The sequence below is a fragment of the Grammomys surdaster genome, unplaced genomic scaffold, assembly GCF_004785775.1.
Source record: "Grammomys surdaster isolate TR1022 unplaced genomic scaffold, NIH_TR_1.0 150, whole genome shotgun sequence".
Taxonomy (NCBI): domain Eukaryota; kingdom Metazoa; phylum Chordata; class Mammalia; order Rodentia; family Muridae; genus Grammomys; species Grammomys surdaster.
This window is the reverse complement of record NW_021604608.1, coordinates 22,845,007-22,864,979: the sequence shown is the minus strand read 5'-3', so window position 1 is coordinate 22,864,979 and position 19,973 is coordinate 22,845,007. Positions and strand designations below refer to the sequence as shown.

The 19,973-nt window shown below is 39.6% G+C and overlaps 1 pseudogene; it reads left to right on the top strand.

Moving 5' to 3' along the window:
* The window catches only part of LOC114619387, a 73,869-nt pseudogene that overhangs the window by 2,161 nt on the left and 51,735 nt on the right, over positions 1-19,973 (top strand).

Sequence of the window (19,973 nt, the reverse complement as noted above, 5' to 3'; positions counted from 1 at the left end):
AGAGAGAGAGAGAGAGAGAGAGAGAGAGAGAGAGAGAGAGAGAGAGACCTAATCTTTTTGAACTAGGGAGGAGTTAGACTGTAGCTAACAATTAGAGAAAAGACAAGACGTTAGCTACGAATGAGAGAGGAAGGGGGGGCGGGTGGCTAGACAGAGAGAGATGTTACGGTTTCCGCAGGCTCCAGAGGGAAGTGCTCTTGGAGCTGGCTCTGTATGTGTTGTCCTTCCCATGTTTCTCACCTCCCCACCCATCTCCATGACTTTTTAGTGCATGCCTTTAATTTCAGCACTGGGGAAGCACAGGCAGGTGGATATCTGAGTTGAAATCTAATCTAGTCTATAAAGCAAGTTCCAGGGAAGCCAGGGCTGCAAAGAAAAACCCTGTCCCCCCTTTAAAGAGGAAGAGAAACACACACACACACACACACACACACACACACACAAATACCATGAAAAAAAACCCAGGAAACTGTAACATTAAATCAAACCAACATAAGATAAGAATATGCCAAAACAAAGAAGTTTGAGATTAAAACAAATATCTCAAAAAAGACTTCTGATGGGGGATATGGGGACTTATCTTTTTTTTTTAATTAAATATTTTATTTACAGTTCAGATGTTATTCCTTTACCCCATTTCCCGCCCTCCCCCACCCAGGAACCCCCTATCCCATTGCCCTTCCTCCTGCTTCTCTGCAGATGTGCCCCTACCTATACCCCCACTACCATCTCCCCATCCTCGAATTCCCCCACACTTGGCATCTAGCCTTCATGAGACCAAGGATCTCCTCTCATGGGGACTTATCTTAACTGTAGTTTATGTTTTAAACCCAGTAAGACTCTGTTAGGAAAAAATAACTTTACCTCTGAGAGCAGTTGCCAATTGGAGATAACTTCTTTGTTAGAGATGGATGCATGCATATTTTTCTCTCAGTGCTGGGACCCATCTGGCTTGGACCTATAAAATTTCTGTGCATGTTGCCACTGTCTCTGAATTCATATGTGCACCAGTCCTGTTGTATTTCAAAGACACTGTTTCTTTGGCATTATCTATCTTCACTGAATCTTACAATATTTCTGTCTCCTTTTTCACATCATTCTCTGTGTCCTGAGGAGAGTGTTGCCACTGTCTCTGAATTCATATGTGTACCAGTCCTGTTGTATTTCAAAGACACTGTTTCTTTGGCATTATCTATCTTCACTGAATCTTACAATATTTCTGTCTCCCTTTTCACATCATTCTCTGTGTCCTGAGGAGAGGAGGTTAATAGAGACATCCCAATCAGCACTGGGTGTGTTAAAGTCTCTCACTGTCAGTACAATGTTCGGTTGAGTCTCTGTGTTAGTTCCAATTACTGCAAGAGGAAACTTCTCGGAAGATGGCTGAGGAAGACACTGAAGGTATATTTCAATATCATAGCTTTTTGTATTTTTCTCCTTATTGATATCTTCATCTCACTATCTATTATGGAAAACAATTACAAATTCCTTTACACAAAAAGTTCCTTTATTTTCTTCTCTTCCTTGTCTGGTCTTCATGCTCTGTATACATACCCAAAGAACACACACAAAAGCACTCAAATATTTTGCATAGTTTTTCCAGTTCTTCCTACATACTTGAAAATTCCAAGTAAAACTTAGTATTTCCTTTGTCACTAGTGTAATGTTTACTCTGAATATTAAAATAATTACCATGTTTTCAAGTTCCTTCTCTGTCTCCCCCTAAATAGCAAGGAGAAAGATTCATCAGTAAACTTACCTATGTTATGTAACAAGATAGAAATAGAGAGATGCAAGAACAGAACACACTTCTTTCCTAATATCTCCTGGTTTTATGTGATGTATCTTAATTTACATCATGTGGCAGGAACAGGATACCATTGTTTTGTATAGTGTTTTATTTATTTATTTATTTATTTGTATATATTTATTTATTTATTTATTTATACTCACTTTATTTCCTTCTCAGTGCCCCACTCCTGGTAACTCCCTTCTACAATCCTTTTCCCAATTACCCTCTTCCCCTTTTCCTCTGAGAGAGCAGAGACCCCGCCTGGGTATTCCTCCACCTGGTATATCAAGTCTCTTCAGGTCTTGGTATATCCTATTCTATTGTTAGGCATTTTGCTCAGTCTCTGAGACCCCCCCAAGGTTCCAGGTTATTTGACTTTGTTGGTCTTCCTGTGGAGTTCCTGTCCCTAGATGCCTGTAATCCTTCCTCCAACTCTTCAATAATAGTTTGTGAGTGTGTGCCAGAAAGGATTCTGACATAAGGGAGGCACCCAAGAATTAGTAGGAATGACCTTATCTGTGTCTCAGAGCATTTGGGGATATTAAACCTAAAGAGGTCACCTCCTGTAGCCAAGCAGGAACTTAAATGGAGCAATAGGAGCACCCACCCACCCACAAAACTTTTGACTCAAAATTTATTCTGTCTACAAGAAATGCAAGGATGGGGGATGGTCCAGAGACTGTTTTGTATATGCTTAAAGGATTGAAAGTCTGTGTGAGTAATCATAGTGAGAAAAATAACAGACTAATCTCCAGATGATGCCATTTGTTTTTAGTCTGAAAGAGACAGCTTTGCTTTAATCAGTGCATGTAAGAAGTAGCATGAGCCAAACTCATGTTAATGAAACAGTAATTTTTTTTAAGTATTAGCTTTTAAATTCCTTACTTTAAAGAAATAGTAATGTTGAAAAGTCAAATTTACTGTTTAGTACTGTTTCTCTGCTTTCTTCAAATTTTCTGTCTATAAAACTCATTTCTTATTCTTGGCTTCTTAGATCAGGTATCCTACTGTAAGTAATAAAAGGCTGCCTGGTTCTAGAATTGTCCTTTAACAGATATTTAGAACAATATCTGTCACTGTGTCAGTTTTTTAGAAACTAATTGTGGAAAGATTTTCTCTTTATGATAGTTATTTATTTGATTTTCCTGCCCTCTGTCTAAAAATATTGTTATATGCTACCAGGAGTTTGCTCTACAATTCCATGGAAAGTCATAAATGACATCTGGTATTTTTGTATTCATTTTAAGAATCGTGGTCCCAGCCAGACGGTTCAGCAGGTAAAAAGCACTTACTGTCAAGCCTGACAATCTGAGTTTGATGCCTAGGACTCACACAATGGTAGAAGAGAGTTGTTCTCTGAGTTCCACATACATGCTATATGGCACATACTCACATCCTTCACACAAACAATCAAATGTAATAGTAAAAAATACCATCAATTGCTTGATATTACTTATGATTCATCAAATGTTAAATACTTTAACTTAAAAGGATAAAAATAACTGAAAAGGTGAGAGACAAATTAGAAGGAAAATTTAAACAATGTAGCATGAATTTCTAGAGGGAAATTTCAGGGGAAATGAATTATCACAAATTTCAACAAGTTCTGCAGTAGGAAGTGAATTTTTCATATGGACTTCAGCTTGGACTTCTGAATTATGGGAGTCCATTAACTATTCATTGCCTTTCTGCTTCAGAAAACTAAAGTATAAGTATTTTTAATTATGTCTGCCTTCTGTATTCTCATATATTTTATTTGCTAAATAAACTTTCAAGAACATACACAATCTTAGACAGAATTCAAAAACTTACTTGAGGTTCATACAGTCCTATGTAACAAAGAAAAATTTGAAATCAATCACATAAGTCAATGCTGATATTTAGATACTTATTTGTGTAAATAGTCATTCAGTCTAAGACTCTAACCTATCCATACCCATGTAGTTAAAAACTGAATCATGTGATTGCTTATACTTTAGTACTTTAAAAATATACTAAAGACTTAGGGCATGCTACTGTCTCCAAAGTAGCACATTTCTAAACATTTGCTTATGCAATAAATGATCGTTTTGGATATATAAGAATTAGTATTAAAAGTGGATTATATTTTCTGTAGTCCAAGTATTTTATTGGATTTTGTTGTTATTGAGATATAATTCAGGTTTTTGAAGTACAGAATTACATGAATCAGTGGTCATTAGTAGATTTTCATCATACTAATATTCAGAAGTTTTTATTATCCTGTGAAGAAAGTCATATTTAGCAATTATTCATTAATTTTTTCCTTCCCTTACATAATATCTGACCATCAATATTAATGTTTTATCTTCATAGATTTTCTCATTCTGGTGTGTGCACATACACACACACCCAAACACACACACACACACACACACACACACACACACGATAAACATCATGAAGCAATTTTCATGAAACGTCCTTGATTTATCCTGTTTTCAGGTTTATTGGGCTGTGTCATAATTCAATAGGAATGGCACAGCATAAATAGAGTTTGGACTGCTCTCGTTTTCCTCCATTCACTCATGGAATATTTGCATCATAGTGTAAGAGAGTTAGACTGCGCTTTTGAGTCCAAAGTGGAGTGCAGTAACCCACATATATAGACTGAACGGGTATGTAATAACATTCTCTAGGTGAGAAAACAGATTATATCCCATATTCTGTTTTTTTCAAAGTTAGTATGTGTGGAGAGCTGTGGTGAGCGGTGACAGTATTCGCCATTATAAGATGGCACTGGCATCCGGTGCTCTCCCAAGTTTACTGATTAACTGTCCACTGTGCAAGTGGTGAACACACGCCAAATCATGGCCCATCCCGGGGTGTAATATGCGCTCCTGAGCAAGCAGCCAACCAGAAATGTACACGACGCTCCAGGGTGTATATAAGCAGTGCCTTTTCGGGGTCTGGGGTCTTCCTCTTCACATTGCAATAAAGGTTTGCTGCAGAAAGATCCTGGTGTCCGCGTGCATTCTTGCTGGCGAGAAGATCGCGCGGGTCACAGCTGGTGCAGAAACCCGGGACACTCACCATCTCTAGCGCCGAGGGGACCCCCGTTCACGGGGAGGATTCAGAACTGCAGGACGAAAATAAGCTCTGAGAGGTATGTTTGGTCTTGATCTACCCCATCTCTCTCCCCAATTCCACCAATTCTCTTGTTAAATCCTGCCGCTGCCTGAGCTGGTACCACAGCTTCAGGCCGCCGTTAGGCACGGTTAGTCAGATGTAGATAAGCCGCGGTGCCCCTCCCCGTGTGTCAGATTCTCTCGTAGATAAGAGAGCAGCATGGGAGCTTCGCATTCTGTGATTACGGTGCTTCAGTCACTCTTGAGACAGCATAAATTGAAAGTCTCTACAAAAACGTTAGAAGGGTTTGTGAAGGAGATCGATAGCGTAGAGCCCTGGTATATATGCTCGGGGTCGCTGATGCTCGCCTCCTGGGACAAACTGGAGGGCGATTTAATTAGGGAACAACATAATGGGAAGTTGAAGCCTGGGACTCGGCCGCTGTAGAGGCTAGTAAGATCGTGCCTACAAGATGAGAAGTGCCGCCCGACTATCGTGGCAGATCAGGGAGTGTTAGAGGAATTACAAGAAGCATGTCAGAAACAGAGAGGGGTAAGCGCTTAGGAGCTCAGAAGGAAAAGGGAGCTCAGAAAGAAAAAGGAAAAGGCATGCCTAAGAAAACAGACCCTTCCAAAGACGTTCAGTCCGCGGAAGTGAGAGGTAAGGGAAAGAACGCCCTGGGAGAGAGGCGCAAGAAGGGAGAAGAGGCTTCAGAAAGGAAATCTCTTTATCCGGTAAAGGAACTGGAGGTCTTGGGGCTTGATAGCTCTGAGTCAGAGGAACTAAGTCTCTCCGAGGAGGAGGACTTAGATAAAAAAACAGCCTGCTATGAAGTGGAAGGATACCATCCAGATGGGTGGCCGCAGCCGCAGAATTGAGAACAAAAGGAGGCGGGGATTAGGAACTGGGCAGCTCCCCCACCCGCGGTGATTTCCCAGGCAGCACTTCCCACCGTAGTTCCCTGTGCACCTCCACCCTACGCGGACGGGTGCTGTTCGGACTCCTTCCTTTCAAAGGAAGATAAAAGAAAGATGTTACGAGCCTTCCCGGTGTTTGAAGCTGCAGAGGGAAGTCGTGTCCACGCACCGGTAGAATATACCTCTATTAAAGAACTTGCTGAATCAGTTCAGAAATATGGGCTTGATGCCAATTTCACAGTCACTATGGCAATGACTCCGAGTGATTGGCAAAATACAGTAAAAGCTGCCCTCCCTAACATGGGACAATATATGGAGTGGAAAGCCTTGTGGCATGACGATTCTCAGACGCAGGCAAAAGCCAACGCTAACGCGGAAGGCAATCAGCGACAATGGACATTTGACCTGCTAACAGGGCAGGGACAGTTTGTTAATGATCAGACAAACTACGATTGGGGAGCATACAGCCAGATCTCCGCTGCCGCTATTAAAGCATGGAAAGCCCTCTCAAAGAAGGGGGAGCCTGGGGTAAATTTAACGAAAATATTGCAAAACTCCCAAGAGCCATTAATGCGCAGATGCGATTGTTTGGTTTGGTGCAAAGAGGTTTACCCTTGCTTTCTGCCTTACCCAGACAATGGAGGATAATAATTATAGATATTTAAGACTGCTTCTTCTCCATTCCCCTACACCCACAAGACAGACAGAGATTTGCATTTACATTACCTGCTATTAATCACCTTGAACCTGATAAGAGATATCATTGGAAAGTTTTGGCTCAAGGCATGGCCAATAGTCCTACTATGTGTCAGCTGTATGTACAAATGGCCCTCGAACCCATTAGGAAACAATTTCCTTCCCTGTTCTTGATTCATTTTATGGATGATATTCTTATCTGCCATAAAGAGTTGACCATTTTGCAGAATCCATACCCTTTATTAATTGCTACATTAGGACAGCGGGGTCTGCATATTGCCACAGAGAAGGTTCAACTTTCAGAAATTGGTTCCTTTTTAGGGACAGTTATTTACCCTGAGAAAATAGTTCCTCAAAAATTAGAAATTCGCAGTGATCATTTACATACCTTAAATGATTTTCAAAAATTATTAGGTGATATAAATTGGTTAAGACCATTTTTGAAAATTCCCTTTCCTGAATTGAAACCTTTGTTTGACATTTTGGAAGGAGATTCTCACATTTCCTCGCCAAGAGCACTAATACCGGCTGCAAGCCGTGCCCTGCGAATGGTAGAGGATACTTTGCAGGAGGCCCAGCTAAAACGCATTGATGAGACTAAAACTTTTAATTTATGTGTGTTTAAAACCAGACATTTACCAACTGCTGTGTTATGGCAGGACGGGCCCTTATTATGGATCCATCCTAATGCATCCCCTGCAAAGATTATTGAATGGTATCCAGATGCAATTGCTCAGCTTGCCCTTTGGGGATTAAAAGCAGCTGTTACTCATTTTGGAAGGGAGCCTAAGGTTTTGATAGTACCTTACACTGCACATCAGGTTCAAATATTAACTGCTACCTCTGATGTTTGGGCGATGTTAGTCACCTCCTTTAATGGCCAAATAGATAATCATTATCCTAAACATCCTATTTTACAATTTGCCTTGAGTCAGGCTGTTGTTTTCCCATATATTTTATCTCAAGAACCACTCCCAGATGGGGTAGTGGTATATACGGATGGATCAAAAACAGGAGTAGGCACTTATGTGGTTGATGATAGAGTTACATCTAAACAATATAATGAAACTTCACCTCAAATTGTGGAATGCTTGGTGGTACTGGAAGTCTTAGAAACCTTTCCAGGCCCCTTAAATATTGTATCTGATTCCCTTTATGTGGTAAATGCAGTTAAAGTCTTGGAAGTTGCTGGATTAATTAGGCCCTCTAGCAGGCTTGTAGAAGTTTTTCAAAAGATTCAATCTACCTTGGTCAATAGGAGATATCCTGTTTTTATTACACATATTAGGGCTCACTCAGGTCTACCATGTCCAATGTCTCATGGAAATGACCTGGCGGATCGAGCCACAAAGTTGGTTGCTATCGCCCTATCCTCAAAGTTGGATTCGGCCAAAGATTTTCATAAAAGGTTTCATGTGACAGCAGAGACGTTACATCGTCGATTTGATATAACTAGAAAAGAAGCTAGAGATATAGTTACTCAATGTCAGAATTACTGTCAATTTTTACCTGTGCCTCATGTGGGAATTAATCCATGAGGAATTCGGCCGTTGCAGATTTGGCAAATGGATGTTACCCATATTCCATCCTTTGGGAGACTTCAGTATTTACATGTTTCTATTGACACCTGTTCTGGAATCATTTTTGCCTCCCCCTTATTGGGAGAAAAGGCAGCACATGTTATCCAACATTGCCTTGAGGCCTGGAGTGCCTGGGGAAAGCCTAAAATTCTCAAGACTGATAATGGACCAGCTTATACTTCTCAAAAGTTTGGACAATTTTGTCGCCAAATGGAGGTGACCCACCTGACGGGCCTTCCATACAATCCTCAAGGACAAGGCATCATAGAACGGGCTCATTGCACTCTAAAATCTTATCTAATAAAACAAAAAGGGGGAGTCGAGGAGGCTCTACCCTTAGTGCCACGAGTAACCGTTTCTATAGCACTCTTTACTCTTAATTTTTAAAATTTGGACAGTCAGGGCCATTTGGCTGCTGACCGTCATTGCTTAGAGCCTGATAGGCCAAAGGAGATGGTCAAGTGGAAGGATGTCTTGACTGGCCAATGGAAAGGCCCGGATCCTATTTTAATAAGATCCAAGGGAGCGGTTTGTGTTTTTCCGCAGGAAGAAGACAATCCATTTTGGCTATCAGATCGACTGATGCGAAGGCTTGTGGCAACTGAAGATTACCCGCTGAAAGATGCTTCTAGTCCTAATTTGGATCCTCCAGATTTGGGTTCCTAGTATATGGGGGGGAACAACAATGGGCTATATTATCTGCTTTTCCTAAACCCATACCTGTTAGACATGATGCCGTGGTGTTTCCAAGATTTCTTACAACCAATAAAACCATGGGGCTGCCTTATCTTCCCTATGATAAAACCCACGCCCCCCTGGGGGAAAATCGCTCCTTACCTGAACGGGGCTCTCTCTGCTTTCAGATTACTGAGACAGGAAACTGTATAACTCTCTTGAAGAGAGCCTTGGGGTGGTTTTATGACAAGAGAAGCTGGGTTAAATTAACAACTAAAAAGGATAATAATGAAAAGGATAATAGTTATGTCACTGAGTTCTCACAGTCCTTTTTGCAACAGGCCATTTGGATAAATTGAACATTTTTATCACCCGACTTTACTGATGGGGAGCATCCCCGTCAACCTAAGGTCTCCCCCTTTTGTAGTCAAGTAGATGAGGGAGTTGTTCTGCCCTGGTTTGATTGTCAATCCAGAGTAACACGATGGGCAGATACCAATGAAACCTTTTCCTTTTCACCCAATATGTTGGTGGATCCTGGAGCTGACTCGGTGATGAGAGAGGGCCCTTTTCTACAGGGCCCTGGTATGAATCCCTTCCACAAATGGCTACTTTGTGGGATTAATGGCAGTTGTACCGACCTCAACCCCCTAGCCTTTCTCCAGGGTGGAGCGGCAGGAAGGACATCCCTTACGGGAATTATTAATGGAACTATGGTGAAACAGGGTTCAGATCAGGCCCCTCGGTTGACAAAGGCTACTCGGTTAATTACTGGAGTTAGCAAGACTATTATAAATCAAACGGTATTTTCACCTACCCCAGTGTGTGTCTTTCCCCCCTTCCTGTTTATTCTTTCAAATTCTCCATTTGAAAACTGCACTAATGATTCCTGCATGATGTCTCAGTATTGGGCTGTTGGACAAGCTAAGGGTGCCATGGTTGCCAGGGTGCCACGATGGGTCCCTGTTCCTGTTGAAACCCCTTCTACCCTATCATTATTCAGACAAAAAAGAGATTTTGGGATAACTGCAGCTATTGTAACGGTGATTTCCATTAGTGCAGTTGCAGCTACGGCTGCTGGGATTGCTATGGCAACCTCGGTCCAGACAGGTACAGCCTTGAATCAGCTATCCACTACAGTGACAGAGGCAGTCAACCTCCATACTTCTACGAGTGCTCAATTGAAAGGCAGACTGATGATTGTTAATCAGTGCCTAGACTTGATAGAAGAAAGGTTAGATATTCTCTTTCAACTGGCACAATTGGGATGTGAAAGAAATCTGGGAGCCCTCTGTATTACTAGTGTTCAATATGAAAACTTTACTCGAGCAGCTAATTTGTCCAGACAATTGTCTTGTTACCTAGCAGGAGAATGGTCAGAAGGATTTGATGAACTTCTCAAGAAGTTGCGAGCAGCTGTGGTGGCCATCAACTCAACGCACGTGAACCTTTCACTGACTGAAGGACTCTCCTCCTGGATTTCTTCGGTCTTCTCCTTCTTTAAAGAGTGGGTGGGAGTATGCCTGTCTGGTACAGCCCTGTGTTGCAGATTAGTGTTCATGCTCTGGTTGGTTTGCAAGCTCAGAGCTCAACAGAAACGTGATAAGGTCGTTATTGCCCAAGCACTTGTGGCCCTAGAACAAGGTTCATCTCCTGAAATCTGGTTGTCTATGTTAAGGAAATAGCCAGCAAACAGATCCCTCAGCCGTTGCACCCCAAGGGATCAGCCCATTGCACTGGGTCGGTGAGGGGTCTTGGCCTGGCTGGTCCTTGTCTGTGTAGCTCTGGTACCTGAATATTGAGGCAAACAGCCCTTGCACCCCTGGGAGATGGCTCCATTGCACAGGGATGGGTGTTTACATCTCTTTCTGTTTCCCCTAGCCCTTGCACCCAGAGGACTTGTGTCCATTACACCTGGTAGGGTTGGGAAGACTGTGCTGACAGATGCTACTACGCCTCCGGGCCAGCTGCCATTGGTCCCAACGACGGGAATAGGTTGACGCCATAAGCCAGAAGCACACCACTAGCTGTGAGTCCACCCCATGACGGGCCTTGCGAGTGGCCACAACCTGGGGCACACATTCAGAGAATGCCAGGTGTGGGTGCGCAACCATCGCTGCCTAAGACAGGGAACTCACCTTTCATTGGTGCTGGTCATGGATTCACGTCAGCTAGCCTAAGACACGGGGCATTGGCCAGTGCCTGTGATTCTTATTAAAACAAAGAGGGGGAGATGTGGAGAGCCGCGGTGAGCAGTGACAGTATTCACCATTATAAGATGGCACTGGCATCTGAAGCTCTCCCAAGTTTACTGATTAACTGTCCATTGTGCAAGTGGTGAACGCGTGCCAAATCACGGCCCATCCCGGGGCGAAATATGCGCTCCTGAGCAAGCAGCCAACCAGAAATATACATGCCGCTCCAGGGTGTATATAAGCAGTGCCTTTTCGGGGCCTGGGGTCTTCCTCTTCACATCGCAATAAAGGTTTGCTGCAGAAGGATCCTGGTGTCCGCGTGCATTCTTGCTGGCGAGATGATCACGCGAGTCACAAGTATGTATTATTGTTGTTATTATTATTATTATTATCATTATTAATTCACTTTACATTCTACTCATTTCCTGCTCTAGAGTACCCCCTCCCAAAGCCTTTCCTCCATACCCCCTCACATTCACCTCTGAGTGGGTAGGGCCCCATTGGTTATCTCCCCACCATGGCACATCAAATCTTTGTAAGGCTAGGTGCATACTCTCTCACTGAGGCAATAAAAGTCAGTTCAGCTAGAAGAATGTATACTATATATATACAACATGTTTTGTAATATCCACCATTCCAGTCATTCAGGACCCACATGAAGACCAAGCTGCACATGTACATATGTAAGGGAAGGCCTAGATCCAACCCATGCTTGGTGGTTCAGTCTCTGAGAGTCCCAAGGATCCAGTTTAGTTGACTCTGTTGGTTATCCTGTGGGGTTCCTGTCCCCTTAGAGGCTGTAATCCTTCCTTGTGTTCTTCCATAAGAGTTCCCAAGCTCCTTCCACTGTTTGTCTGTGGTTGTCTACATCTGTCTGAATCAGCTGCTGGATGAAGCTTCACAGAGGACAGCCATGCTAAACTCCTGTATGAAAGCATAACAGTAACCTTAATAGTGTCAGGGATTGGTGCTTGCCCATGCTATGGTCTCAAGTTGGACTGGCTGTTGGTTGGCCATTCCTTCATTCTCTGCTTCATTCCTCCATCCCTATATTTCTCAGGGTAAATTTTGGGTCAAATGTTTTGTAGGTGAGTTGGTGTCCCTATTGTTCCATTAGAGTTTCTGTCTGGGTACAAGAGGTAACCTCTTCAGGTTCCATATCTCCAATGCTGTTGGTCATAGCTAAGGACACTCCCATTAAGCCCCCAAGAAACAAGCAATATTTTTATCATAGCAAAACCTATGTCATCACACAACAGACCGTGCCCATGTTTGGAATTATATCAAGAGGAGGGGACTTATGGAAGTACTCTGTATTCATGCTCTGCCAATGTGTTTGAAATTGATACCATTTTAATATCTTTACTTTTCTGAAGAATTCTTTGTTAGGAGATAACGTTTTTTTTTTTTTTTGTTTTGTTTTGTTTTGTTTTGTTTTGTTTGCTTAGAAACCCTGTAAGCCTATGCTATGTTTAACTATTGAATAAACTCTTGCAGGAGAGTGTCCTTCCCACCACAGCTTTGGAAGCCACATTTAAAACCTATCATAAATGACTTTAGTGGAACAAAATCCATACAGATAATCACTTTACTCTTTAGTATATTTTCACTTCTTTATTTGCTCACACTTCATATTTAAAATCCAATGTATTAAGCATCTTGCAAAATCAGGCTGCAGTAGAAAAGCTTAGATCAGGGACCTCATGATATGCTGAGAGTCATGTTTCTTGTGATTGAACATACAAACAGCTTGGATCTAAAGATAATAAAAGCCGTGTTATATGCATCTCTTCTTTTCTAGAGAAAGAACAATGGTCATCAGCAAAAACAATTGCTTTTGTTTTTCATAACTGCCTTCACAAATTCCAAGTTTCCCTGCCTCCCTTCTAGAAAGCAGCTGACTCCAAAGCTTTCACACTAAGTAAATCCAATCCCTTAAAAAGAGCTCATACCTTGCCCTGATTAAATCATCTTGCAGTAAAATATTTTCTACTTAGGATAGTCATCTTTGTCAACACTAGTTTCAAAAGGAAATATTAACCTTTCAAAATTCCATTAAAGGAAAAAAAATCACTAGAGTGCAGAGCAACTTTCTAGCACTGGCATGTGGGTGCTGGCATAGTTCACTTTGACAAGATGTACTCAGCCTTTTATAAATTATCTCTTACTGGAAAGTGCATGGTCCTGTAGAAATTAAGAAAACAGCCTCTAACAGTGTAAAACACAAGCAACCTATGTTCAACAGCACAGTGATTAACACCGCCTCCCCCCTCCAATCCCATGCAATTCACTTCTTTGGTAGGTATTTTCACTAACATGGGATTTCATTTCCTCAAAAAAGAAAAATACAGTCATGGGAGAACACAGTGTTTCTACAGTCACATGATCTACTTCATGTCAGCATTGCAGCATGAAAAGCAGAATCTACTTCAGCACAATATACTTATAATTAAATTGATCAAATCTCAAGTCAAGACTCTCAAATAATACTCTTCACTGGAAACTCCGTTTATTGTTGCCTGGGGATGAGATATGAGATGTACTGTAAATACCTGATGTTATATTCAGTAACGTTGCTTTTAACAAGTGTCACAGTGTTCCTGAGTAAAGCACATTCATTATGGCAAAAAAAAAGTTTACCACTAGAACTGCCAAGAACAAATGAAAGTCTTATGAAATCATTCACTGCTCTAAATATTTGCCCATGAAACCCTTCAATTGTTTGCTTATTTGTTTGTTTCAATGGAAGGCTTCAGAGATTTCATCGATTTTAGAACGAAAACGTCCTTGAGAGCAGACGGCCTCTGTCATTAAAGTGGGGTGAGATTTGCACTTCATATATGCTAGTGTGGATCTTTGTATCCTGAAGCAAGTTCATGCATAGGATAGCAAAAACACAAGAAAAACTTACCTACACTGCTATGGCTTCTTTTTCCACTACTACATCAGTCATTCCCCTTAGCTGATAATATTTGCAACAAGGTTTATTTTGCATACTAAAAAGTCACTTCATAGAGTTCTGTTATCATCCCATTGATTACTCAGAGACATGAGATAAAAAGCAGAAATTCCCTTTGTGTGTGTGTGTGTGTGTGTGTGTGTTTTAAGCATGTTTTTAGAATCAGGTGTGAATGCTCAATCCCAGCCATGGAGAGGTTGGTCATTCACATATCAGTAATGCCACTATTGCATGAGGAGATGCATCTTGCCTTACAATTTGATATTATATATCATAGCTACACAAAGCTCTTGACATTTCTTTTTTAATTTTCACCATTCTATGCAGAAACAAAAAGTCAAATAGATTAATAGTGATAATTATTCAGAAAGACAGGTGAATAGATACTAGGGATAAACCATTCTACAAAGAGATGACTGCAAGCATGTTTAATGTCCCCATACATGTTCTTAACAACAATACGTTGATTCTCCCATGTACTTGTCAAATGACACACTTGAAAAAACACCAAACCTGGTGGAAAACCAAGTTGAAGCCTGTTTTGCAACTGTTATATTGATTTATTCTGCATAAGATATCATGACAGGTTATAGAACTTCCTTCCAGTCCTTTGAGTAACCAGAAAACTGACCAGCAAGGGCCGATGTTGTATCTTTTACAATATATATTTTTGGGACCGCAAAGCAGTAAAGAAAAGAAGAGGAAGAAAAGAAAAGGAGAAAAAAAAGAAAACAGAAAAAAAATGCATATTCTGTGGTTCAGGAGGCTGAAGTTAGTTCAGTAGCACAAAGCAAGGACACACTGGATGACCACAAACATGTCAACAATTCATAATTTTGGATGGTGCTCGGGATTCTGGTTTCCTTCTATGCTTGATTTGTTGCTTTAGCCACAGTTGCCTTTGTTCTTTCTGAGGTATTATATTTCTATCCTCTCTTTCCTAGCACTGTGCTCTCTTCCCCATCCTTTGAAATGTTTGTCTAATGCACTCCAGAGCAAAGAGTTATTAAAGAAATCAGTGTGGCATAATCATTCCCCCTGTAGCAGGATTACTATGGAATTGACTAGTGGCCAAGGCACAGAGCCCTGTAAGCTACTCAAGTCTTATTTCACTATGACTTTTCGTTTGATTCCCAGATAACTATATCTATTAAATTCTTACAGAACTTCAGATAATTGGGACCACTTATCTACTAAATATAAATACTGTCTTTTTACTCCTAAATTGTAGTGTGTAGACAACTGAGAATAATTATGAGATATATATTATGGCAATGTTTGAGTGTTCTGTGTCCTCAAGGAAAGTGAAATAGGTATTAACCGATCTAAACAATCATTCAACTGATTTTGGATTTCATTTTAACTTTTAAAAATTAAAATTTTTATATTGTTTTCATATGTATGACAGGAGATGATTGACAGACATACTTTATTGTGAGTGAAGACTTTATAATTTCATGCAATCTTATAATCAATTGAATATATTTTGGTCTTACCTAATTCAGTATCATAATTTATTTACTATAATCTTGATCTTGTATTTCTAGTGAAATGGTTGCTATAAAAGTCTTTATAGAGTGTTCTGTTTTCATTTCATTCTAATGCTGTGATAAAGTACTATGACAAAGCATAACTTGAGGGACAAGGAGATTTATCTAAGTTTACACCTTCAGTTTTGAGTCATTTGTGGCTAAGTCAAGGCAGGAGCTTCAAATAACCTATCATATCAGACAAAGAGGCTGGGCAGTGGTGGCGCAGGCCTTTAATTCCAGCACTTGGGAGGCAGAAACAGGCAGATTTCTGTGTACGAGGCCAGCCTGGTCTACAGAGTGAGTTCCAGGACAGCCAGGGCTATACATAGAAACCCTGTCTCAAACAAACAAACAAACAAACAAACAAAACAAAACAAACAAAAACAGACAAAAAGTAGAAAGAAATGGTTGTGAACATGATGACATATTTGGTCATGCTCAGTTCAATTTCAATTTTATTCAGTTCAGAATCCCTGCCTAGGAATATTTCACAGTGAACTTGCTATTCCTATATAAATTAGTTTAGTAAAGCAACCCCTCCAGACACGTTCAGCATCTAACTAATATGGACTGTCACTGAGTCCCTCACTGAGATTTCTTTGCAGTTGATTCTAGGTTGTTCCAAGTTGATAATTAAAACTAAAATCACAGAACTATTTCTTTTTGTAATAACTATGCTATTAATCTTGGATCATTAGCTAAGAATCATTGTTAGCTAAGATTATTGTTCTTTTATATCTTCAGAATTTCTTTTACTAGTTCTATCCCAGTATGTGACAATGTAATAGCTTCTGTAATAGTTGGAACTGAATATAGTTATGTTCTTTATTGGCATCCTTCATTTCAGGGGATATTCATAAACTGGATCATTGTGCTAGATGGCCCTTAAATAATCCAGCTTGGCAAGCTAAGAAAGGTTCATGAATATTTGTTAAAATATAGTTTCCTTCAGCTATGAATGCATGAATTCAGCAAAATGTTCCTAGGAGTCCAAATGAGTCTAGAACTGAGGACACTTATTCCTTTAAAAAGAAATTAATTATATCATTCACAGAACAGGGGCAGATAACATAAAACATCATGATATCAGATCCTGTATATAATTTCTGTGATGTAGAAGACTTACTCATCTGCTGAATTTGACAGTAGTCTTTAGAAGTATCACTATTTACATGTTAGAAATTCTAGTTTACCTAAGGTATTACAGTAAAAAAAAATAGCAAATGTATCATCTACATAATGTAATTACACACCAAGACACAAATGCACATGAAGAACCTTTACATATGGTATTTATATGTAATTTAATCCATTACATCAAATTCATAATCTATGAGGCTATACAATTATTTTTCAGCTGTATTAAGTTTAACACACATTTACCATGCATATATATACATATTATCACATATTATAGATTGTAGTTTAATTTTACCATTAATATTTATAAATACATTGACTATGCACTACTAAGTTTTATTTTACTGTTTCTCCTTCTGCAATTTGCATCTCAGAGTCAATAACTTTTTTTCCTACATACCATGCCATGTAAGTTTTCTTGTGACTAAGTGATTTAAAATAAAATCCTACTTACCATTATGTTTGGTTTCACATTTTCTAACTGACATAAACTATTCAGCATTATTTTGAAATGTACATTTGAAAAATCCTTTGAATGACTATCAGTGAGATGACTATTCTCTCTTATACTATCTTTCATTTTTCCAAACTTGAAACAGCCTGAATGCTGATAGAATACTTTGCTTCAATAGTTAATCAGTCTTTATTTCCTGGGAGGTTTTATAGCAAGTGATGGTAGAAAAGATGAACTAATGTCCATGGATGCCAGAAAATAGCCATCAGGTTCCCAACAGTTAGAAAGATCCTGGTATTAGTTACTGCTAGCAGCAAATCCTCCTTTTTCCCTCTGTGTATTTGTAAAATCACAAGCACAGCAAAGATGTGTAAAATAAAGTAAAAGAAAAAAAAAAGAAAGGAAGAAAAAGGAACTTCCTTTAAGCACAATGCTAAATACCCAGTTTGATAACTTCTTATCCCTTAATTGTTTCCATTCTATTTCCTTTGGCTGGATTATACACACATTCTAAATTTCCAATAGTCATCAAGCACAGCTAAATTATCCTTCCCACTTAAAGTGCTTATCCATTAGTCACTGGTGCCTAAAATACCTAATTAGCAAGAAAGAATGTGAATGGGGGAAGAGAAGACAGTAGAATCTGTTATACTAAAAATCCTGCTTGCTGAAAAGATTTGGATTATGTAATGTGGTATTGAGGAAATTTAAAATGCTTCTGGCCAGCATACATAAATTTTAAAAATCAAGAGTATATAATACATCTTTGAGAAGAAAATCACCCATTATCTCAGGCTGATAAACATGAATTCTATGCCTTTGCCTTAGGGTGGGTACTTAGAATTTTCCCTTTCAAATAATTTATTTAAAAAGCTGTTTCTTAAAGAAAGTTTATCATCCATTCAAATATGATAAAATACGATATATTTGCTTTCATGCACATGGTATAAAAATAAGATTTCTTATTTTACATGTCTCATAGAACTGTATATTTGCATATTTCATAACAATAAGAATATTTTTCACTAATATAACTAAATTTGTTTCTTCTACAAATGATATTTTTCATACTTGGCTCTAATATTTATTTTAATTAATTCAATATAACACTTTAACTCATGTTATTTTGCCATAACTCCTATATTTAGTTCTGGGCATGGTGAGACTACTTTTCCTTGGTCCTTTTCCTAGTGATAAACTATTTCATTAAGCAACTGTAGAATTCAAACCCAGATTCTGAAACATGTAGCCTGACCATATTATGACAACTAGGTAACCCATGACCTAGTCTTTGATCGACCATACAGAGGATATATCTTGGGCTGTCTTCTGCTACCCTGTCTTCTAAGTGGAAGGTTGCCCTGTCTCTCTGCTTTCATCATTCTGTATTTAGTCTCTCCTGATGCTTTCAGCCTTTGTCTTCTTAGACAGACATTCTGTGGCTTCTGCCCATCTGCTAACCTGTCTCTGTGAATCTTTGTAACTCACCAGTTTCCTAGTAGTTCCTGATGGACTGTTTATGAACAATGCATTCTGAGATGTCCACATACACTTTGAGATTCTATATTGTGTTACAGGGAATTTCTACAGACCATGGTATTTGTCCATAGGTATGTCTTCAATCATCTTCACTAGACCTTCATGTCACTTTTACTTTGTGATCTATTTTAATAGAGGCACAAAGGGAGTGTTGCTTCTGTAGTCCAAAATGTATCCAAGGAGATAAGAACTTGAATCACTCACCAGCATTTGAGAAGATGGCAATATAAGATCACGATTACTTTCTTTGTCTCCTTAGGAGGGAGTATGAAAGTGAGGAGGCTATCTTTATGATGCTTTGTTTCTCTGGTGATTTCCCTCATACTCCCGGTTTGGAAAATTGGAATGGCTCTAAGAGCGTGTATTTAATCTTATTACAATGTGTGTGAAAAATCTGTCATGCTTGCAATGTGACAATGTTTGTATTCTTTCATCAACAGCGTCCAATTACTCTTGACATTTAGGTGTTAAAGAAAGCATCTAATTTACTCTTATTGTAGATACAACAGCCACCTCAAGTTATGCTCAGAATTCCCAATACTACAAAAAAATTGCTATCTCACATCTGGGCCAATTTTATGACTATATTTCTCAGAATTATATTCAAATATTAAGGTTCATCAGCAAAACTAATGTAATTTTGAGGTATTTATTAACAGTCTATCATGATTATCAGACAGGATTATAGATAATAGGATTTGAAAAACAAAGGATCTACTTGAAAATGATGTTGAGGGTACCAACTTAGTCTTCTTATAGATTCCGTGTTTTTTTTTTTTTTTTTTTTGGTTTCATCAGAAACTTCTTTACTACGGTTCAGATACCAGTACCTCTTGGCTCCTTGAGGACTGGGCCAGGTGAGAGGAGAGCACTCCTGGTCCTGCTGGGTCTCTCCAGGGCTGAGAGAGATGGTGAGTGTAGATGGTTCAAAAGAAACACACCGGGCCGGAAGTCTTGTCAAAGCAGGAACTCAAATTTATTGCATCAGTCTCTTGCTTACATAAACTTGGAACATAGGGATTTTTTTTTGTGGGGTGAGATGACGTAGGAGGCGGGGAAGGATGATGGGGCGACTGATGGGGCCAATGGCAAAGCTCTCTCTACATTAGCAGTCACCCCAATACAGAAGTGACTGATAAAGGTTGCAAAACTTGAGCCAGGCGTAGGCTCTCTCACAAGGCTATAGAAACTCGAGCCAGGCTCAGGTTTGTCCACAAGGCCCAAACCAAGGCCGAAATGGGGCCCAACAAGTACCATTTAATAAGCATAATCATTTTCATATAGAGCAGAATTATCTTTATCTTTCAGAAATTTGATATGAACATTACAGTCTAAGCAAAGAATTTTATTGTCTTAAAGATTAGAATTTGGCTTTTCCCTCCTCCTTCCCTCCCTGAACACTCCTCT